Here is a 20,701-nt window from a genome sequence, read left to right on the forward strand (position 1 = left end):
CTTGCTCTGCACTTCAGTCCAACAAGAGCTGCTAGGCAACCTCTGAGCTGAGTGCCACACCCTTCATCTTACAGAAGTAACTCGTCCTCCTCAGGCTGAGGGCCCTCTGAAGCGCATAGTAGGGGTGGTATTGATCAGGTGAGAGGTTGGCGGATGACACGGTGACCGGCGTTATTGGTCGGCGGAGGTAGATTTACTTGGTACATCTACTCTGCCTGGGTGCCTATACAGCCTCGAGCTACAGTCTACATTCTGTTTGATATCAGAGAGTAACGGTAACACTGATGCTGTTCTTCTGTTTTGATTTGACAAACAGACATCTGAAGCAAATAAGGCATCCCTACCCAAACAAAATTACGCAGCATCATGTATTAGGTACAGAATTGCTAAGAGGCCAGACGGAAGGATACCCCCCGAGCCCTGTGTGTAGCGATCTCGGGCCGCCTGCCAGGGAGCAGGGCTGCCGGCGAGCCCGCCCCAGGCCCTTGTGCACGGTCCCATCTGTGGGCTACCAGGACAGCAGTGCCACCTGGAGGAGAGGCTCCGGGGCTTGGAAGCAGTGAAGTCGTCTTCTTCTGGGTGGAAAGACACCCCTGAGAGTTTCCTGCCAAAAAGTGGCAAGCGTGTACCTCAGTGGAAGTGACCTTGCGCACCTGGACTGAAGGTCATGGAGCTGGGCTTCTCCTGTGTAACCTCAGCCCTTTGTCTCCTTGTTCCTAAAATGGAACTAAAGGCAACTGCTCAAGATGTTCCAAAGGCTGGGTCAGAGCCTACTACGGCTTTGGAAAGACGTCACTGTATTTTCTTGGTTTGGCATTAAAATCCCTTCTTCCGGGAGGGAGGGTCAGGATGGGGAAACACATGTACACCCATGGCTGATTCATGTGAATGTATGCCAAAAGCCACCACAATATTGTAAAGTAATTAGCCTCCAATTAAAGTTTAAAAAAATAAAACCCCTTCTTCCTTGCGTTAAGCAAACATGAACTTCAAAGTGCCAGCCCCGTCCCCCAACTCCTCCAGAGACCCCAAGAAAAGGGGGAAGCTCGTCTTTTGAGAGTTGAGGAAATCTGGCAGTGCTGACTGCCAAGGTCCTGGCGAGCACAGTCCAGGGATTCGTCTGAAATCACGTGGCGGGACCACCTGCTGGCCTTTCCAAGCACTCAGTCCGGGGAGGGAGCTCAAGCACGCTTGCTTTGTAGGGAGTAGAAATCCCACCTGTTGTGTGGAACCCTTTTGAAGAAAGACCACGTGGGCATGAAGGTCAGCAGGCAGATGAGCGAAGCCTGGAGAGGAAGAAACGGGCAGCGTCTCCACACTGGCAGACGACCGCTGTCCTCAGCCTGCAGAGGCCATGTCCCCACCTGAACCCCAAGTCTCATCCTTCAGTCTGTCTGGCTCCCCAGGCACCTCTGATGTCAGCTGAGCTTAGTGATTCACTCACATGAGCCTAGCCAGCAGACCTGTTGGATTTCTCATTAAAAAAATAGACCACTTTTCTCGGTTATGTACAGATTCTTAGGATTTTGAAATATGTGTAAAAATGTGGCTGTAAAAATTCATATAATCAAAGTCAGTTAAAAATGAAATACACCCTTTAAGAAAATTGGTTCTTACCCTTCGGTGGCAATGGCTAAGAACAGGTCTTACTGTTGGTGATGGTGGTTGTGGTTGGTCTTAGGTCTGACTTTCACCTTCAGATCCCTAACGATGTAGCTCCAGTCGTGGGAGTGTTTATTTTCAGAGACGGGGTGCCCTCTGCTGCTTTCAGCTCTTTGCAGGCGAGGCGCACATGCTGTCAACATCGCAGCATCAGCCCAGCCACTTGGCCTTTTGTCATCTGCTGCTCCTGGGGGCGTGAGTTTTAAACTCATGGAGAGGAAGGTCCTCTGGTGAAAGAGATCTTATTATCTTGTGTTCCCAAGAGCCCTTATTATCTTGACATGGATCAAAACCCTGACTTTAGTTATGTCAAATTGTCTGTTGCTTATTTGTTACCAAATTAATCCCAAACACTAAGTGGCATTAGAATAGAAGAAATATTTTTTTGCCACAAAGCAGAGAATTCAGTCTTGGATAAAGAATGTTTCCAAGTCCATGAAGAAAAATGATCTGTGTGTGTGTGTGTGTGTGTGTGTGTGTGTGTGTGTGTGTGTGGAGGAGGAAGAGAGGGAAAATGCTTCTTTAAAAAAAAATTACTGATTTAAGTCCATTGCTTTCTTTTACCCCCAAGTAAAGTGGCACTTGGAGAAGGAAATGGCAACCCACTCCAGTGTTCTTGCCTGGAGAATCCCAGGGACGCAGGAGCCTGGTGGGCTGCCGTCTATGGGGTCGCACAGAGTCGGACACGACTGAAGCGACTTAGCAGCAAAGTGGCACTAATGGTAAAGAGCCCACCTCCCAATGCAGGAGATGCAGGAGGCGTGGGTTTCATCCCTGGGGTCCGGAAGATCCCCTGGAGGAAGAAATGGCAGCCCACTCCAGTATTCTTGCCTGGAGAATTCCACGGACAGGAGCCTGGTGGGCTAACGTCCACAGGGTCATAAAAAGTCAGACACGACTGAAGCGACTTAGCGCGCACGCACAATCAATCTGAAAATAATTTTAAATTATGCAATTTGTCCTGAGACCCAGATCTAGGGAAAGATTTCTTTGAAAATAGAAGCCATTACTCCTGATGTAGTCATCTCTAACAGCAGCACGCTAGGTGAAATATTTCCATAAAGAAACGGCAAAAGATTCTTTTCCGAGCAATTTCAAGGATTCCTCACTAGATGAAATCAGCCAGAGATGTGGAAATAGGTCTGCAGAGAGTATTATCCCCACAGGACCTGCTCGGGAAACCCATGAACTCAGCCCGCTTCCTACAGGTCCTCAGAAGTGGCCCGCAGGCTGCACAGGGGAGATGGTTGGGAACCCTGCTGTGAAGCCTCATCCAGGTCATCCTCAATATGTTTCTCTTCTTTTCTACCAACGCGTTGAACTTTATTTAAAGAGCCGTGTTTTCAAACAGTTATTTCTTGACCCCAGATATTCTATTCAGTTGTAACGACAGCAGCGAAAGGCTCGCCCTGATATAGTCGTTTCTAGGTCAGATCGTCTTCCTAGTGCTTGACGCGTACCGCTCATTGAGTGCTCACAGAATACCTGTGATGTAGAGGTTACTATTAGCCGCTTCTATGAGATCAGACCCAGGCGTGGAGGGTGCGCTGGCACAGCTAGTCCCTGGCAGGGCAGAACGCAGCCGGTTCCTGCCTCTCCCGGTGCCTCCTGTCTGCATCTTGACCTCTCTGTTCGCCCCAGCTTTCTCCATGTTCAGATGTTCTCAAGCCCCAGCGATACAACAGAAAATACAGTTGAGCACATCACCCACAGGAGGGAAGAGAGGAAACAGAAACAGCAAAACTGGGGAAGTTGTAAAGCAAAGGAAGACGGGAAAATCATGAAGCCCAAGCCTAAGACAGCTGAATCGCACCCCAGGAACCGAGCTGGTTTCCCCCGCCCCTCCCCACCCCTAGGGTGGTCCTCAGCACCCCAGGCGTGGACAGCGCTCAGACTAGACCACGTGGGGCGGCTCCTGATTGGCTGTGGTCTGCAATCTGCTGGGTCAGCCCTTTAGAATATCACCTCTGATGAGAAGAAGGCTTAGGCCTGGGCCCTCAGGATGCTTTTGGAAGGTTGATGGGAGGGGCTGTGGGAGGAAAAACAGGATGATTTGAAAACTAAGAAGCCATCAGAACCCCAGCTTCCCCTCACTGACTCCCCTGAAGTCCGGAGGTGTGTTTCCTGGCAAGGGTGAGCAGAGGCCCTCGGATGGAGGAACATCAGGTCAGTGTGCCATCTGAACAGGGATAAAGGGACGTTTGCAGGGTATGGAGAGACTTCCTGCTCTTTCATCATCCCTGACACGTGGCAGCCACGCCTCACCCCCAGGGTGGGCACCAAGGGCTCCTTCCCAAAAGACGCTGGCAGAGCCAGGTCCAGAAGAAGCCGACAGGAGGGCCCAGGGGGACCAGGCAGGCCCTCCCAGGCTCTGCAGGACTCCCCATCAGCTCCTCAGTCCCAGCTTCCTCAATGTGGGGGCCCGAGGGAGAACCACCATCTGACTGCAGACGTCTTCTCGTCTTGAGAGACAGAAACCAAAGCAAAAAGCAGTGGCATTGTGGAGAAAACAGCGATCACAAGAGGAGAAGCCAGTGTTTGGACCAAAGCCTCTTCCTAATTCCTCAGATGACTTGTTACCCCACGAGACAAAACAGAACAACGCATACCGTTTTTGAATTTCAAAGAACCACACTCTTAGAAATGAAAAATATGATAGAAATGAAAACTCAGTAGAAAGGTTTAAAGACAAAGGTGAAGACATTTCCTGAAGGCAGAGACAAAGAGATACGAAAAGGGGGAAGGAATGATGACATACAGAGTGAAGACATGAAGATTTAGAGTCCCAGCTGGGAAATTTACAAGCGCATGTAGGAGTTAGCTAAATATAATTTTTAATGATACAAATGAGATTACTTACAAAACAGAAACAGACCCACAGACATAGAAAACAAACATAATTACCAAAGGGGAGTGATTAAAAAAAAACGGAGGAGGGATAAATCAGGAGTTTGGGATTAACAGATGCACACTGATGTATATAAAATAGATAAACACCAAGGTCCTACTACATAGCACAGGAAACTCCACTCAGTACCTTGTAATAACCTGTAATGGGAGATAACCTAAAGAAGAATATATATGTGTGTATGTACAACTGAATCACTTTGCTATACACCTGAAACTAACACACATTGTGAATCAGTTATACTTCAGTGAAATTTTAAAAATAAACACAGTCTTTGAGCTCCTGTATCCACTGCACGTGAGAATCTCGCCCGCTTTCCCCCCGTTGAAGCTCACTCTCTGTCCACATAGCATGTCTCATCTCACCCTGTGTGTGTTAGCCGCTCAGTCCTGTCCGACTCTTTGCGACCCCATGGACTGTAGCCTCTGTCCGTGGAATTCTCCCTGCCATGGGCTAAACGCATCCCAGAGCCCTGCTGGCTGTTAACCACAGATCACGGATCCCAAGCCAGAGCCTTGTGAGTAGGAAAAACCCAGGCTGCGGCGCCGGGTCCTCATTGGATGGGGTGCTGCCCAGGTGGGCTGTCTGTGGACAGGCTGCTGGATCCGTTTCTAGGAGGACTGGGTCTTCTCTCCAAAAAGCTCAGCAACAGGGATCGCCCTCAGCACGCCTCTGGGCTCGGCCTTCACAGCCTACGGATAGCAGCCCAAGGGCACTGTGAAGGACAGAGGGGCTGGCCCGGCCCAGACCGTGGGCCATGCTCTTGGACCAGGATCGCCCATGAAGGCTTCCTCTGACTGTGTTCTGCCCTGAAGCCCCACGAGGGCTGGACGACTATCTGAGAGTTGAAACCTCCGCCCAGAGCCCCCCTCATGCAAGACCAGCCTTGGAATAATAAGATTATTTCAGGCCTGGTTCTAAAAAGAAGCCCCCAGATTAATTAAGATGTCTGAGTTATGCCTTCCAACATGAGGGGGATGGCAGAGAAGATTGAGGGGTGAATCTGTGATCAGCAGAAGAGGAGATGAATCCTCAGATCAGCAGTGATATCTCAGAGAACAAGAAGAGATTTCTCTGCAGGCTTCAAACACGTGTGCTATTGATTCTGTTGAGCTTGGGGATGCTGGGGAGAGAGAGACGCAGGGTCACGGGCACTTGTCGTCTTCCTGGGCCCTTAATTAGCTAGAGAATCTGAGTCATTTCTGTTCCAAAGATTTTTTTCCTCTGTAGTGTTTGGTGGTGTTCTGCTTTCTAACTTACTGGTTCTCATTGCCCACCTGAGCTGTTGGAGATTTACTGCTCTCTAGCTTCTGCGGGTTGTGCGTTTTTATTATCAGCATACACAGTTGTGTGTGTGCTCAGTCACTTCAGTCGTGTCCGACTCTTTGAGACCCTGTAGACTGTAGCCCGCCAGGCTCCTCTGACCGTGGGATTCTCCAGGCAAGAATACTGGAGTGGGTAGCCATGCCCTCCTGCCAGGGATCTTCCCAACCTGGGGATTGAACCCAGGTCTCTTATGTCTCCTGCACTGGCAGGTGGATTCTTTACCACTAGTGCCACCTGGGAAGCCTGTACATATTTGAAAGTAAAAGTAAAAGTCGCTCACTCGTGTCTGACTCTTTGCGACCCCATGGGCTATAGAGTCCATGGAATTCTCCAGGCCAGAATACTGTAGTGGGTAGCCTTTCCCTTCTCCAGGGGATCTTCCCAACCCAGAGATCGAACCCAGGCCTCCCGCATTGCAGGCAGATTCTTTACCAGCTGAGCCACCAGGGAAGCCCAAATATACATAGTTAAACTGGCTTAAAATAATTCTGTGAAGGGCGTCATCAGTGTCTTAGGTTCACATACCCAGCTCTTGTTCAGAAGGAGTCTGGTTCATTGATGACCACGCACATGAAGCCGGGGAGCCGTGCCCCTGCACGCTTGTAGGACATGTGTGTGGGCAGGTCCTCAGGGCTCCATGGAGATGCCGTGGCCACCCGGCCATCCAGGGTGTTCATTCCCGGTGACTCAGCCCGAGGAGCCTCACTTCTGCTGCATTTGACTCTGATGCAGTTGAAAGCCCTGCCCAGCTTCAAGGATATAAACTCCATCTTTGGATGGAAAACACCTAGATTTCTGAAAAAGTGTTTGGGACCAGGAATACTGTTGTGGCCATGTTGGGGAAACCTCATTTGCCACTCAGGCTGAAAAGATTTGCTGGGTTTTCTTTCTATGGTTTGTATTTTAAATATGTAAGTATATATCAGATATGCATTTTTAAACTACATCCACACACTCTGTCCTAAAATTCAGATCTGGACTTACTTGAAGACTGTGGGCAGAGTGTATTATGTAACAGAGCCCTGCTCTCATTGTGTGAAAGGTAGCCCTCCTAATCCCAGCTTTCTGCAGGCTTAGATGTAAGAAGTACTGTGAGTTCCTTAATAGGTAAGATGCATAGCCTCCCATCCAGATATGTACATCCAGTCCACATTTAAATAGTATGACTTCTCACAGCAGATCTCCAAACTGTCTAACATTTCTACTGAATATCCTATCCCTTCTTGGAAGAGATGCTTGACTAGAAAAATGTAAATTTTTTTGAAAGCTTTTGAGAAATAGTAGAAGCAAATGTCTTAAGTGTACGAACAGGAAAAGGTGACCTTCCCGCCATATCTGTGATGATACTTGCTATTGATAACAAGAGTGTTTGGGACCCTGTGGATTCGTGAAAATTCATAATGAAGCAGTAACTTCCAGAGTCCCCAACTTTTAACACTCTAATCTGCTCATCCGATTGTTTATTATATTGACACGTTGACAGTTTTTCAGTCTAGCTAATGTTTTGGCAATTGCTCAATACCAGAAACTTGAACGGATCTTGTTATTAATGAACACCATCTTACGCCAGTACTGCATGCTCTTGAGAGAAATTCTGCTCATGACGTGTGTTTCATCCTCAAATACTGCGAGCTGATAAAGGGATGCGGACCACCCTGCTCCCTTACCCACCCAGAGACGCTGACCCAGTGGTGAGCAGTTCCCCCAGTGTGGCCATCACTCGCTGCCTTGCTGCCCTGCGTGTGACCAATGTTCGTTCATCAGCTGTTCATACCAGTGCCAACCTTGCTTCTAAATCACGAAGAAAACTCGCAAATAGCTCTGGAGTTTTCCAGGTTTGGATCACCTGTCTTTTGCACCATTTAGGTTCACTGAAACCACATCTGAGATAAAAGGGTTTTGAGCAATGTGTCTCTGGGCCAATAATCGCGCATTTCCCCAGACTCAGAACTGATGCCTGTGAGCAGGCAGAGGGTGAGAAGCTGCAGGAAGGGACGGGGAGGAAGTGCAAGCCCTCTGATGGGGAAGACGGACAGAGCACCCTTCTGAGCTGGCTGCTCACTCCATGCACTTCCTTACAGGGCTTGTCTCCTCAAAACTCCCATTCTCCCCATTCCCCACGGCGGGGAGCTCAGTTCACTCCTGACGCAGGCCGAGGAGGAATCACCGGCTTCCTTTAAGCATGGGTTCTATGGCATCCTTCTTCAGTTCCTTTGTTCTGTCATGGAATTTTACTAGAAACAGGAACGAAAGAGCCCTTGAAATGATCAAACACTTTTTTTTGCTTTAATTTTATTGAAGTGTAGCTGATTTGCAGTGCTGTGTTAATTTCTGCTGTACAGCAAAGTGATTCAGTTATACATATATGTTATTTTTCATGTTCTTTTCCATTACGGTTTATTGCATGACACTGAATATAGTTCCCTGCGCTCTACAGTAAGACTTTGTTGTTTGTCCACTCTATGTGTAATAGTTTCCATCTGCTAATCCCAAACTTCCAGTGCTTCCCTACCTCCACCCCACCCCACCCCCAGCAACCACTAGTCTGTTTATGTCTGTGAGTCTGTTTCTATGTGGTAGGTGAGTTCATTTATGTCATATGTTAGATTTCACATATAAGTGCTGTCATGTGATATTTGGCTTTTACTGACTTCCTTCGCTTAGGATGATAATCCCCAGGTCCATCCACATAAGTGCAAATGACATTATTTCATTCTTCTTATGGCTGAGTATTATTCCACTGTGTGTATGTACCACATCTTTATCCATTCATCTGTTGATGGACGTTTAGGTTGTTTCCATGTCTTGGCCAGAGAAGGCAACGGCGACCCACTCCAGTACTCTTGCCTGGAAAATCCCATGGATGGCGGAGCCTGGTGGGCTGCCGTCTGTGGGGTCGCACCGAGTCAGACACGACTGAGCGACGTAGCAGCAGCAGCAGCATGTCTTGGCTGCTGTGAATTGTGCTGCTATTAACATAAGTGTATGTGTATCTTTTCAAGTTAGAGTTTTTCTCTGGATCATATGGCAATTCTATTTTTATTTTCTGAAGGAATCACCATACTGTTTTCTATAATGGCTGCACCAATTTACATTCCCACCAACAGTGCAAGAAGGTTCCCTTTTCTCCATATCCTCACCAACATTTATAATTTGTAGACTTTTTAATGATGGTCATGTGGACAGGCATGAGGTGGCACCTCATTGTAGCTTTGATTTGCATCTCTCTAATAAATAGCAATGATGAGCATGTTGTCATATGCCTTTTTGCCGTCTGTAGGTCTTCTTTGGAGAACTGTCTATTTAGTCTTCTGCCCATTTTTTGATTGGGTGGTTTTCCTGTTGTTGGGTTGCATGAACTGTTTGTATGTTTTGCATTCTAAGCTCTTGTTGGTCACATCATTTGCAAATATTTTCTCCCAGTCTGTGTGTTGTCTTTTTGTTTTGTTAATGGTTTCCTTTGCTGTGTAAAAGTTTGTAAGTTTAATTAGTTTCCATTTATTTATTTTTGCTTTTATTTCTCTTGTCTTGGGAGAAAATGAAAGTGAAAGTCGCTCAGTTGTGTCCAACTCTCTGCGACCCCATGGACTATACAGTCCATGGAATTCTCCAGGCCAGAGTACTGGAGTGGGTTCCATTCCCTTCTCCAAGGGGTCTTCCCAACCCAGGGATTGAACCCAGGTCTCCTGCATTGCAGGCGGATTCTTTACCGGCTGAGCCCCCAGGGAAGCCTGTTTACTGACCTACAGAAACGCTGGTACGATTTCTGTCAGATACAGTTTTCCCTTTGTTCTCTTCTGAGGATTTTATGGTACCGTGTCTTCTGTTTAAGTCCTAAGGCCATTTTGAATTTATTTTTGTGTGATGTTCCAACTTCATTGATTTACATGTGGCTGTCCAGCTTCACCCTACTTGCTAAAGAGACTGTCTTTTGCCCACTATATATTCTTCCCTCCTTTGTCGAAAGTTAATTGACCATAGGTGTGTCGGTTTATTTCTGGACTCTCTATTTTGTTCCGTTTATCCATATGTCTGTTTTCGTGCCAATACCATGCTGTCAAAAACTTGTTTTTACTGCTGCAAGGTGTAAGGTGGAACCTCTGAGAAGGTAAACAAATGTGTTTATTCTAAAGGAGGAGTTCACTCAGACGCCCAGGCTGGCACACTCGCTGTGAACACAGAGGGCGTCCACGCCGCCACCCCACCTGCTGAAAATCGCCTGACCCGAAGGTGCCTGAGAGTCTGAGAGCCTCGGGCCACAGGGACCGTCTTACTTTGGAAAAGCCCTGAACGAGTGAACCGTGCCCCGTCCCTGTCCCCCAGCTCCTGCACTGTCATCAGCAGAAACATCACAGCAGTAACAGCTCTGCCGTGGTTTCCAGGGCCATTGCTGGGTCTGCTCACCTCACCGTAGCCCCCTGAGGAATGACCCCATCCCACAGAGAAGAAAGGGGAAGAGCTCAGAAAGGCTGAGAAACTCACCTGAAGGCGGTACAGCCTGGGCATGGGGCTCTTGGCATTTCATCCGTGTCTGATCCGAAGGCACGTTCCCTCCCACTCAGAAGGGCACTGAGTTAGGGCGTTGCTTCCGCAGACCTGCTGTAACTTCACCCCGGAGAGCGTGGCTTGGCACAGTGTGTTGTCACACTGCCTGGGTGTCTGCTCCTAGAGACCAGGGCCTGGAGGAGCGGGGCCAAGGGGAGGCCGGTGGTGACGAGGGGAGAAGAGTGTGGAAAGGCCAGGTCCCACCAGCCCTGCAGAGCGAGCAGCCCCGCGTGGCACCGTGGGGTGTTCGTGGAGCCCTCTCTGAGCATCAGACCTTCTGGAGGGCGTGGGGGCCAGGCCCTGACCAGGCGGGCCCTTTTAGGTTGGCTCGCACAGCCCACACTGACCCCTGGGTGTGGTGGGAAAAGGACGGGGGTGGGGCTCCCTCCTTGTGCAGATGCCGCCCCCTCCCTCCAGGGGGGCAGCGGGGAGCTCGGGTTTGCTGTCATCTCCTTTGAGACTGTCCACCCTTTCCAGGGGGAAGCACGGCAATTCTGATTCAGGGAGTGCATCCTGGGGAAGTATTAAGAGCGTGAAGGCTTGGCACCAGGTCATGAGCCAAACAGAGGCCACTGCCCTAGGCTCTGCCCGTGAGGCTTGATGCCTGGAGCAGCCGCAGTGAGGGCTCCTCCACCCCTCCTCCTCTCCCCCTCTTCCTCCTTCCTCTCCTCTCCTTGTATTTAAAACTAATCTTCCTGTGTGGTTTTATTTAATGCTTATGTTTGTCATCATGTGTATTAGAGTATGGGGCTTCCGAGGTGTCTCAGTGGTAAAGAACCCGCCTGCCGATACAGGAGACGTAGAGACTCGGGTTCGACCCCTGGGCTGGGAAGATCCCCTGAAGAAGGGAACGGCTACCCACTCCAGTATTCCTGCCTGGAGAACCCCCGTGGGCAGAGGAGCCTGGCGGGTTACAGTCCACGGGGTCGCAGAGGGTCAGACACGACTGAGGGACTGAGCTCACACTTACACGTTAGAGCGTCCCTGGAGGTGGGGCGGGTGGAAATGTCACAAATATTTCAGAACAAGCCTCCCCTAGGCACTCTCTCAGTGAGTAGAGCTGCTCCGCCTGGAAACTTCTATGTCCAGATCTTTCACAAGGAAAGGAACTTCCCATAGAGCATAGATACAGAAGCATCTTAAAATGAATGGTAAGACATGTACTCAAGTGCTGGCCATTCAGAAAGGGTTTGTGCCTAGAAGGATGCCTGCCCTAAAGGATTAAATTGTGTAATTTAAGATATACATAAAAATGATAACACAAATCTTTAAGTTCTGAATCAGTTTAAGATATCACAAACCCTAACCAATCAACAGTGGTAATTAGACTAGACCCTATTTTTCATCCATCCACCCATCCGTTTGTTCATTATTCAGTGAGTATACATAGACATCTACAATGTGTCAGACCCTATTCTAGGACTGGGAGTGTATCTTTTATTTTTATATTACCCGCCATGCAAAGTACATACTTCATTCCACACTGATAATGCTATTTTTTGATGTCTTTCGCCGTAAAAGTTTAGGAACCAAATAAGCAATTTTTTTATTTTCTTTGCCAAATGCTCTTTTTGTTGGGAAGCTTTTCAATCCCCTGAACTCGCCTTGGAAGATAAATGAGTAAACTTGGCTACATTAATTTACTTTTCAAAATTCAACATGATTTATCCCCTATTTTGTTTATTGCTCAAATAAGCAAAATCAGAGTGGATGGCATGATTATTTTGAGATACAGGAAGTCCAGATAACTTTATTCTTCCTTAATCATTTTTTAACCAGTTCATCTCTATCCTGGAGATGATTCATCACAAAGCTTACCATGGATTCTTTAAAATAAATAGTAAATAGAAAGGAAGGCAGAAAAAGGGTAGAAGGCACCAACCAATCCCCAAATAAATCCATAGCTTCATGCATTTTCTTTCTTATTCTCTCTCTGTATATCTCTCTCACACACACACACACATGCACACACACACACACACACTCATCCTTCAGAATAACCCAGTCTATGATGGAAAATCATTTGATGACAGTGAACCAGGTCTTGGGCTCAAGGCAGAGAGATCTGCCAGTGGTCCTCGCAGCTGGAGGAGCTGTGTGGAGCTGGCATCCTGGCCTCTGTGATGGAGGAGCCGCCTCCACGGGAAGCCATATGAAAGCACAGTGAGAACTCAGCAGACAAAGCTTCCTTGGTCTCCTCTCTGAGCGTCTTCCTGCGTTGTTCCTCAGTCAGTTGGAGACTGTTTTTTTCCCTTTGACCAAAGCAGGAGATTAATCTTCAAACAAAAGTTAATCAGCTATGTGTCCTTGAGCAAATCACTTACTACTCAGGGCTTCAGTTGCTCTGAGAAATGAAGTTTCTTGGGGCTGCAGTAACAAGTTACCACTAACCGGGTGGCTCAAGACAATGGAAATTTATTCTCTCCCAGTTCTGAAAGTCAGTGGTCCGAAATCGGGGTGTCAGTGAGATCGTGCTCCCTCTGACACTTCTCGGAGGGACCCTTTCTCGCCTCCTCGGGCCTCGGGAGGGTGCACTCGGTCTCTGGTGCTCCTTGGCTTGCGGGCGCATCACTCCGATCTCTGCTTCCGTCATCACGTGCCCTTCTCCCTCTGTGTCTGTTCTGTGCGTCTCATCATCTTATGAAGACTCCAGCTACCCGAGTTCAATCAGCCTCTCTCCTTTTCCAGAATGACCGTATTTTAATGTGATGATGTCAGCCAGGAGCCTATTTAAAAATAAGGTCAGGACTCAGCATCTCCTCTGGGGGAACAGAATTTGACCCACAACGCATAGCTTTGGCTGCTTGACCTCTAAGATGCCCTCAGCAGGTTCCAGCCTGCATGACCAGGCAGACTGTGGTACTGCCACCTAAGAAGTGAGGCAGAGAGGGCTCAGTCCACTCGTGTCAATGCTGAGGGCTAGGGGGATGGCCCAGTGGAGATGCCCTGTATGCCATCTGAGGTATGGGGGAGACCTGGGCTGGGATGTGATCTTGGTGCTCCTCAGAGTAGGAATTGAGATTGACCATGACTGTGAATGTTCAAACTACGGCACAATTGCACTCATTTCACATGCTAGCAAGGTCATGCTGAAAATCCTCCAAGTTAGGTTTCAGAAGTATGTGACCCGAGAACTTCCAGATGTTCAAGCTGGATTTAGAAAAAGCAGAGGAACCGGAGATCAAATTGCCAGCATCCGTTGGATCACAGAAAAAGTGAGAGAATTCCAGAAAAACATCTATTTCTGCTTCATTGACTACACTAAAGCCTTTGACTCTGTGGACCACAACAAACTGGGAAATTCTTCAAGGGATGGAAATACCAGACCACCTTACCTGCCTACTGAGAAACCTGTATGCAGGTCAAGAAGCAACAGTTAGAACCGGACGTGAAACAATGGACTGGTTCCATATTGGGAAAGAAGTACATCAAGGCTGTGTTTTGTCACCCTGCTTATTTAACTTCTATGCGGAGTACATTATGCAAAACATCGGGCTGGATGAAGCACAAGCTAGAACCAAGATTGGTGGGAGAAGTATCAATAACCTCAGATATGCAAATGACACTACCCTTATGGCAGAAAGCGAAGAGGAACTAAAGAGCCTCTTGATGAAAGTGAAAGAGGAGAGTGAAAAGGCTGGCTTAAAACTCAACATTCAAAAATCAAAGATCATGGCAAATAGATGGGGAAACAATGGAAACAGTGAGAGACCATTTTCTTGGGCTCCGAAATCACTGCAGATGGTGACTGCAGCCATGAAATTAAAAGACACTTACTCCTTGGAAGAAAAGCTATGACAAACCTAGATATTAAAACCTAGCATATTAAAAAGCAGAGACATTACTTTGCCAACAAAGGTCCATATAGTCAAAGCAGTGGTTTTTCCAGTAGTCATTTACAGATGTGAGAGTTGGACCATAAAAAGAGCTAAGCGCCAAAGAATTGATGTTTTTGAACTGTGGTATTGGAGAAGGCTCTTGAGAGTCCCTCTGACAGCAAGGAGATCAAACCAGTCAATCCTAAACAAAATCAACCCTGAATATTTATTGGAAGGGCAAATGCTGAAGCTCCAATACTTTGGCCACCTGATGCAAAGTGCCAACTCATTAGAAAAGACACCAATGCTGGGAAAGATTGAGGGCAGGAGGAGAAGGGGATGACAGAGGATGAGATGGTTGGATGGCATCACTGACTCAACGGACATGAGTTTGAGCAAGCTCCAGGAGATGGTGATGGACAGGGAAGCCTAGCATGCTGAAGTCTGTGGGGTCGCAAAAAATCGGGCGTGACTGAACAACTGAACAACAACAAAAATGACCATGAGGAGATCACCAGGGTGGGAGTGCAATGGGAGGAGCAGGTGCGGCCAGTGGAGTCCAGGACACTCAGTTCTCAGGAGGAGGCAGAAGAGCCCGCAGAAGGTGAGTTTGGCAACTTGGTGGTGATGGGGACCTTAGGAGCAGCCCAGCTTCACAGTGAATGGAAGCCACACTCCACTAGGTTGAGAACAGGGTGGAAGGTCAGAAAATGACCCCTACATGTGATCTACTTCGTGAGGTTCCGGAGAAAAGACAAGGGGGTGAATCGTAAATGGATGAGATGGTGTTTTGTTTGCTCCTTTGTGAGGCTTGTCTTGTACATAGATGGGAAAGTAGCCCCTTGGAAGGAAGTAACAATGAAGAGAGAGGACAGACGTAGAAAGAGCAGGTGGAGCCAGTCCTCAGGAAGCTGGGGCCCCACAAGGGTGACCCCACCAAGAAGGGAGCCCTCCTGCATTGGAAAGAAGTAACAATGAAGAGAGAGGACAGAGGTAGAAAGAGCAGGTGGAGCCAGTCCTCGGGAAGCTGGGACCCCACGAGGGTGACCCCACCGAGAAGGGAGCCCTCCTGCATTGTTGGTGGGGGGTAAGTTGCTGCAGCCACTATGGAGAACAGTATGGAGGTTCTGCAAAAAGCTAAAGATAGAGCTGTCATTTAAGCCAGCAGTCCCACTCCTGGGCATATATCTGGACAAAAGTTATAATTCAAAAAGATACATTCACCTCTATGTTCATAGCAGCACTACGTATACAATAGCTGCGACATGGCAATAAGCTAAATGTGCATCAGCAGATGAAGGAATAAAGACAATGTGTGTGGTGTATATACATATAATGGAATGTCACTCAGCCATAAAAGGACTGAAATAATGCCTTTTGCAGCAACATAGATGGACCTAGAGATTATAATATCATACTAAGTGAAGTAGCTCAGACAGAAAAAGAGTAATACCATATATGTCTCTTATATGTGAAATCTAAAATATGACACAAATGGACTTATCTACCAAACAGAAACAGATTCAGAGACATAGAGAACAGACCTGTGATTGCCAGAGGGGAAGGGGCTGGGGGATGTGGATTGGGAGTTTGGAAATAACAGACGCAAACTATCACATAAAGAATGAGTAAACAAGGTCTTCCTGTATAGCCCAGGGAACTATATTCAATATCCTATAATAAACCATAATGGGAAAGAATATGAAAAAATGTATTTATGTGTGTAACTTAATCCTTGCTGTACAGGAGAAATTAACACAGCATTGTAACTCAACTGTGTGTGTGTGTGTGTATGTGTGCTCAGTCGTGTCCGACTCTTTGCGACCCCATGAACCGCAGCACGCCAGGCCTCTCTGTCCATCACCAACTCCCAGAGTCCACCCAAACCCATGTCCATCGAGTCAGTGATGCCATCCAACCGTCTCATCCTCTGTCGTCCTCTTCTCCTCCTGCCCCCAATCCTTCCCAGGATTAGGGTCTTTTCCAATGAGTCAACTCTTCGCATGAGGTGGCCCAAGTATTGGAGTTTCAGCTTCAACATCAGTCCTTCCAATGAACACCCAGGATTGATCTCTTTTAGGATGGATTGATTGGATCTCCTTGCAGTCCAAGGGACTCTCAAGAGTCTTCTCCAACACCACAGTTCAAAAGCATCAATTCTGCGGCGCTCAGCTTTCTTCACCGTCCAACTCTCACATCCATACATGACCACTGGAAAAACCATAGCCTTGACTAGACGTACTTTTGTTGGCAAAGTAATGTCTCTGCTTTTAAATATGCTGTCTAGGTTGGCCATAACCTTCCTTCCAAGGAGTAAGCGTCTTTTATGGCAGAAAGTGAAGAAGAACTAAAGAGCCTCTTGATGAAAGTGAAAGAGGAGAGTGAAAAAGTTTGCTTAAAGCTCAACGTTCAACGTTCCAAGGAGTAAGCGTCTTTTAATTTCATGGCTGCAATCACCATCAGCAGTGATTTTGGAGCCCAAAATATTAAAGTCTGACACTGTTTCCACTGTTTCCCCATCTATTTGCCATGAAGTGATGGAACCAGATGCCATGATCTTAGTTTTCTGAACGTTGAGCTTTAAGCCAACTTTTTCACTCTCCTCTTTCACCTTCATCAAGAGGCTCTTTAGTTCTTCTTCACTTTCTGCCATAAGGGTGGTGTCATCTGCATATCTGAGGTTATTGATATTTCTCCCGGCAATCTTGATTCCAGCTTATATTTCTTCCAGCCCAGCGTTTCTCATGATGTACTCTGCATATAAGTTAAATAAGCAGGGTGACAATATACAGCCTTGACATACTCCTTTTCCTATTTGGAACCAGTCTGTTGTTCCATGTCCAGTTCTAACTGTTGCTTCCTGACCTGCATACAGGTTTCTCAAGAGACAGGTCAGGTGGTCTGGTATGCCCATCTCCTTCAGAATTTTCCACAGTTTATTATGATCCACACAGTCAAGGGCTTTGGCATAGTCAATAAAGCAGAAATAGATGTTTTTCTGGAACTCTCTTGCTTTTTCGATGATCCAGCAGAGGTTGGCAATTTGATCTCTGGTTCCTCTGCCTTTTCTAAAACCAGCTTGAACGTCTGGAAGTTCACGGTTCACATATTGCTGAAGCCTGGCTTGGAGAATTTTGAGCATTACTTTACTAGCATGTGAGATGAGTGCAATTGTGTGGTAGTTTGAACATTCTTTGGCATTGCCTTTCTTTGGGATTGGAATGAAAACTGACCTTTTCCAGTCCTGTGGCCACTGCTGAGTTTTCCAGATTTGCTGGCATATCGAGTACAGCCCTTTCACAGCATCATCTTTGAGGATTTGAAATAGCTCAACTGGAATTCCATCACCTCCACTAGCCTTGTTCGTAGTGATGCTTTCTAAGGCCCACTTGACTTCACATTCCAGGATGTCTGGCTCTAGGTGAGTGATCACACCATCGTGATAATCTGGGTCACGAAGATCTTTTTTGTACAGTTCTTCTGTGTATTCTTGCCACCTCTTCTTAATATCTTTTGCTTCTGTTAGGTCCATACCATTTCTGTCCTTTATCGAGCCCATCTTTGCATGAAATATTTCCTTGGTATCTCTAATTTTCTTGAAGAGATCTCTAGTCTTTCCCAATCTGTTGTTTTCCTCTATTTCTTTGCATTGATCACTGAAGAAGGCTTTCTTATCTCTCCTTGCTATTCTTTGGAACTCTGCATTCAGATGGGAATATCTTTCCCTTTCTCCTTTGCTTTTCACTTCTCTTCTCTTCCCAGCCATCTGTAAGGCCTCCTCAGACAGCCATTTTGCTTTTTTGCATTTCTTTTCCACGGGGATGGTCTTGATCCCTGTCTTCTGTACAATGTCACGAACCTCTGTCCATAGTTCATCAGGCACTCTATCAGATCTATTCCCTTAAATCTATTTGTCACTTCTACTTTATAATCATAAGGGATCTGATCTAGGTCATGCCAGTGAGTAAATGGGCATTTATCAAGTATGTACTAGATAATGGGTTTCCCTGGTGGCTCAGTGGTAGAGATCTGCCTGCAATGCAGCAGATGCAGGTTTAATCCCTGGGTTGGGAAGATCCCCTGAAGAAGGGAATAGCAACTCACTCCAGTATTCTTGCCTGGAGGATTCCACGGACAGAGGAGCCTGGCAGGCTACAGTCCATGGGGTCACAGAGAGTCAGACACAACCGAGCGAGTAACACTTTCACTTTCAAGTGCTGTGTTGCCTGCTGTCAGTATATACAATATCCTATCCTGTTGAAACACGTGATCTGTGGTCACGTGTGATCAGCCCGGACGCATGATCTGTGCATCAGGAAGCTGGAACCTGGGCGCTAGACTTCTGCTCGTTAGCCTGAGGTTCTTCCTATACCTTTGTTGCCTCCAGGCTGTGGACACTTGTCTGTTGTCTCTAGAGGGAGGAACGGTCTCCTGAGCACAGGGGAGCGGAGGTGATGAAGCTGGACACGTGGGTGTGGGAGGGTGCAGTGGCCTGGTGCTCACCCAGCCTTCTGAGACATTTTATCTACTGGAGATATGATTTCTGGGCAGCATTTATGGAAATTTTTACAGGAATTTACAGTTGTTAGATCAGAAGATAATCAGCTATTGTGAGTATCCTAGACACCTGCTAGAAATCATAATCGAACAAACTAATTTTCAGTAATAAGTAAGGCTACTTCTTTCTGATCTCCTACCCTGTCGTCTGTGCTTCGAAAATTCTAAATAAACCCAGGACAGGTGAATTCATTAGACCTTTAAACCTGCTAAAGTTATTTTCCTTAGTGCCATCCATCCATCTGTAGTCCATCCATCTTGTTTGTTTATTCACATGCGTGTATTGAGTGCTGATGCTGTGTTAGATACAGAAGTCATGGTTTTTCAATTCAGTATCAGTATCACAGTATGTCAGGGTTGGGGAAATTCTCTAACTTTTCATTACGTACTGTAATAATTTTCATAACCAGTGAGCTATAAGCTACTAAAATTCTTCAGAATAGTCTTAGCTTTCTATTTGGACGTAATTTTAGATGAACAAAAGTTGCAAAAATAGTACAGAGTTCTCTTCTATGCCCCACTCCGCTTCCCCTGCTGTTAATGGATCAGTGTTTCATACCCATGGTGTTATTATCAGGAACAGAAGATTAACACTGGTACAATTTATGCCCTCAACGGCTGACCTCATTTGCACTTGACCAGCTTTTCCATCAATGCTTTTTCTCTGTATCAGAATCCCACGTTCTTGCAGGTAGTAATTCCCCTCAGTCCCCTCCAGGCTGTGACATGTCCTCTGACTTCCCTTCTCTTTTGTGGAAAGAAAGGTCACTTTTGAAGATCACTGGTCAGCTGTTTGGCTGAGCGCCTCCATTTGGATTTGTCTGAAGTTTTTTCATGACTGGAGTGAGGCGATGCATTCTTAGCAGAGGTGCTGTTACCGACCCACCGCAGTTGGTTCCCAACAGCGGTCCTCATGCCGTGTGGAGCCTATAGAACGAGAAGGGTCTGAGCTCAGCAGCGAAGGGGCGCTTTGTCCTCCATGTAAGGACTGGAAGGACGCTGAGGTGGGAGGTCGGCCTTCAGAACACGGGCTCTGCCGGTCGGGACAGGGCTGCTTTATCAAGTGTGGTTGGGGCAGGGGGCGGGGCTCTCGGGGGCCGGGCTCTCGGGGGCGAGGCTCGGGGCGGGGCTCTCGGGGGCCGGGCTCTCGCTCCAGATCGCAGTGCCTGACTCAGCGCTTTTGCACACGGCCTGCAGGTGCCACCATCTTGAATCACAGAGATGTGTGCAGCATCTCTGCACACGCCCCTGAGGCGAGGTGGTGGAGCAGCGATTTCACACCAGAAACTGGTGGTCTGAAGGGCCAGGGGCGAGGCCTGTACATCTGGTGCCCTGTGAGCAAGTGGAATTACATGCAGCACAAGGGGAAAAAAAGATTAGGTTTCTTTTATTACCCAGATTCTATGTTTATTCCCTGGGAAGTGATAATGGGCTTTGCCAGTGGTGAGCTTCCCTGATAGCTCAGCTGGTAAAGAATCCGCCTGCAAGGCAGGAGGCCCCGGTTCGATTCCTGGGTCGGGAAGATCCGCTGGCGAGGGGATAGGCTACCCACTCCAGTATTCTTGGGCTTCCCTGGTGGCTCAGCTAGTAAAGAATCCGCCTGCAATGCGGGAGACCTGGGTTCGATCCCTGGGTTGGGAAGATCCCCTGGAGAAGGGGAAGGCTACCCATTCCAGTAAGAGTCAGACACAACGGAGCGACTTTTGCCAGTTGACGATACCATATATATGACGTTTGGTTTTCTCAGTGCATCTTGCCGGATGGTCCTGATGTTGACATGTTTTACTTCTGGTGATGCTGACCTTGATCTCTTGGTTAAGTTGCTGTCTGCCAGGTTTCTCTTTGTAAAGCTGCTATCTTCTCCTTTGTGGTGATAAGTATCTTG

General features: G+C 47.4%; 1 protein-coding gene and 1 long non-coding RNA gene across 4 annotated transcripts in view; both read left to right on the forward strand.

The window, feature by feature from the left end:
• DPP6 (dipeptidyl peptidase like 6) overlaps positions 1-20,701 on the forward strand; it is a 774,296-nt gene that overhangs the window by 589,006 nt on the left and 164,589 nt on the right. The window lies entirely within an intron of this gene.
• LOC145524569 (uncharacterized) lies at positions 11-956 on the forward strand. The gene is made up of 2 exons (XR_014067674.1): positions 11-138; positions 317-956. It is a non-coding gene; the product is annotated as an uncharacterized LOC145524569 (long non-coding RNA).

This window comes from Giraffa tippelskirchi, chromosome 10 (genome assembly GCF_054371585.1).
Source record: "Giraffa tippelskirchi isolate mGirTip1 chromosome 10, T2T-mGirTip1v1.2.pri, whole genome shotgun sequence".
NCBI lineage: Eukaryota > Metazoa > Chordata > Mammalia > Artiodactyla > Giraffidae > Giraffa > Giraffa tippelskirchi.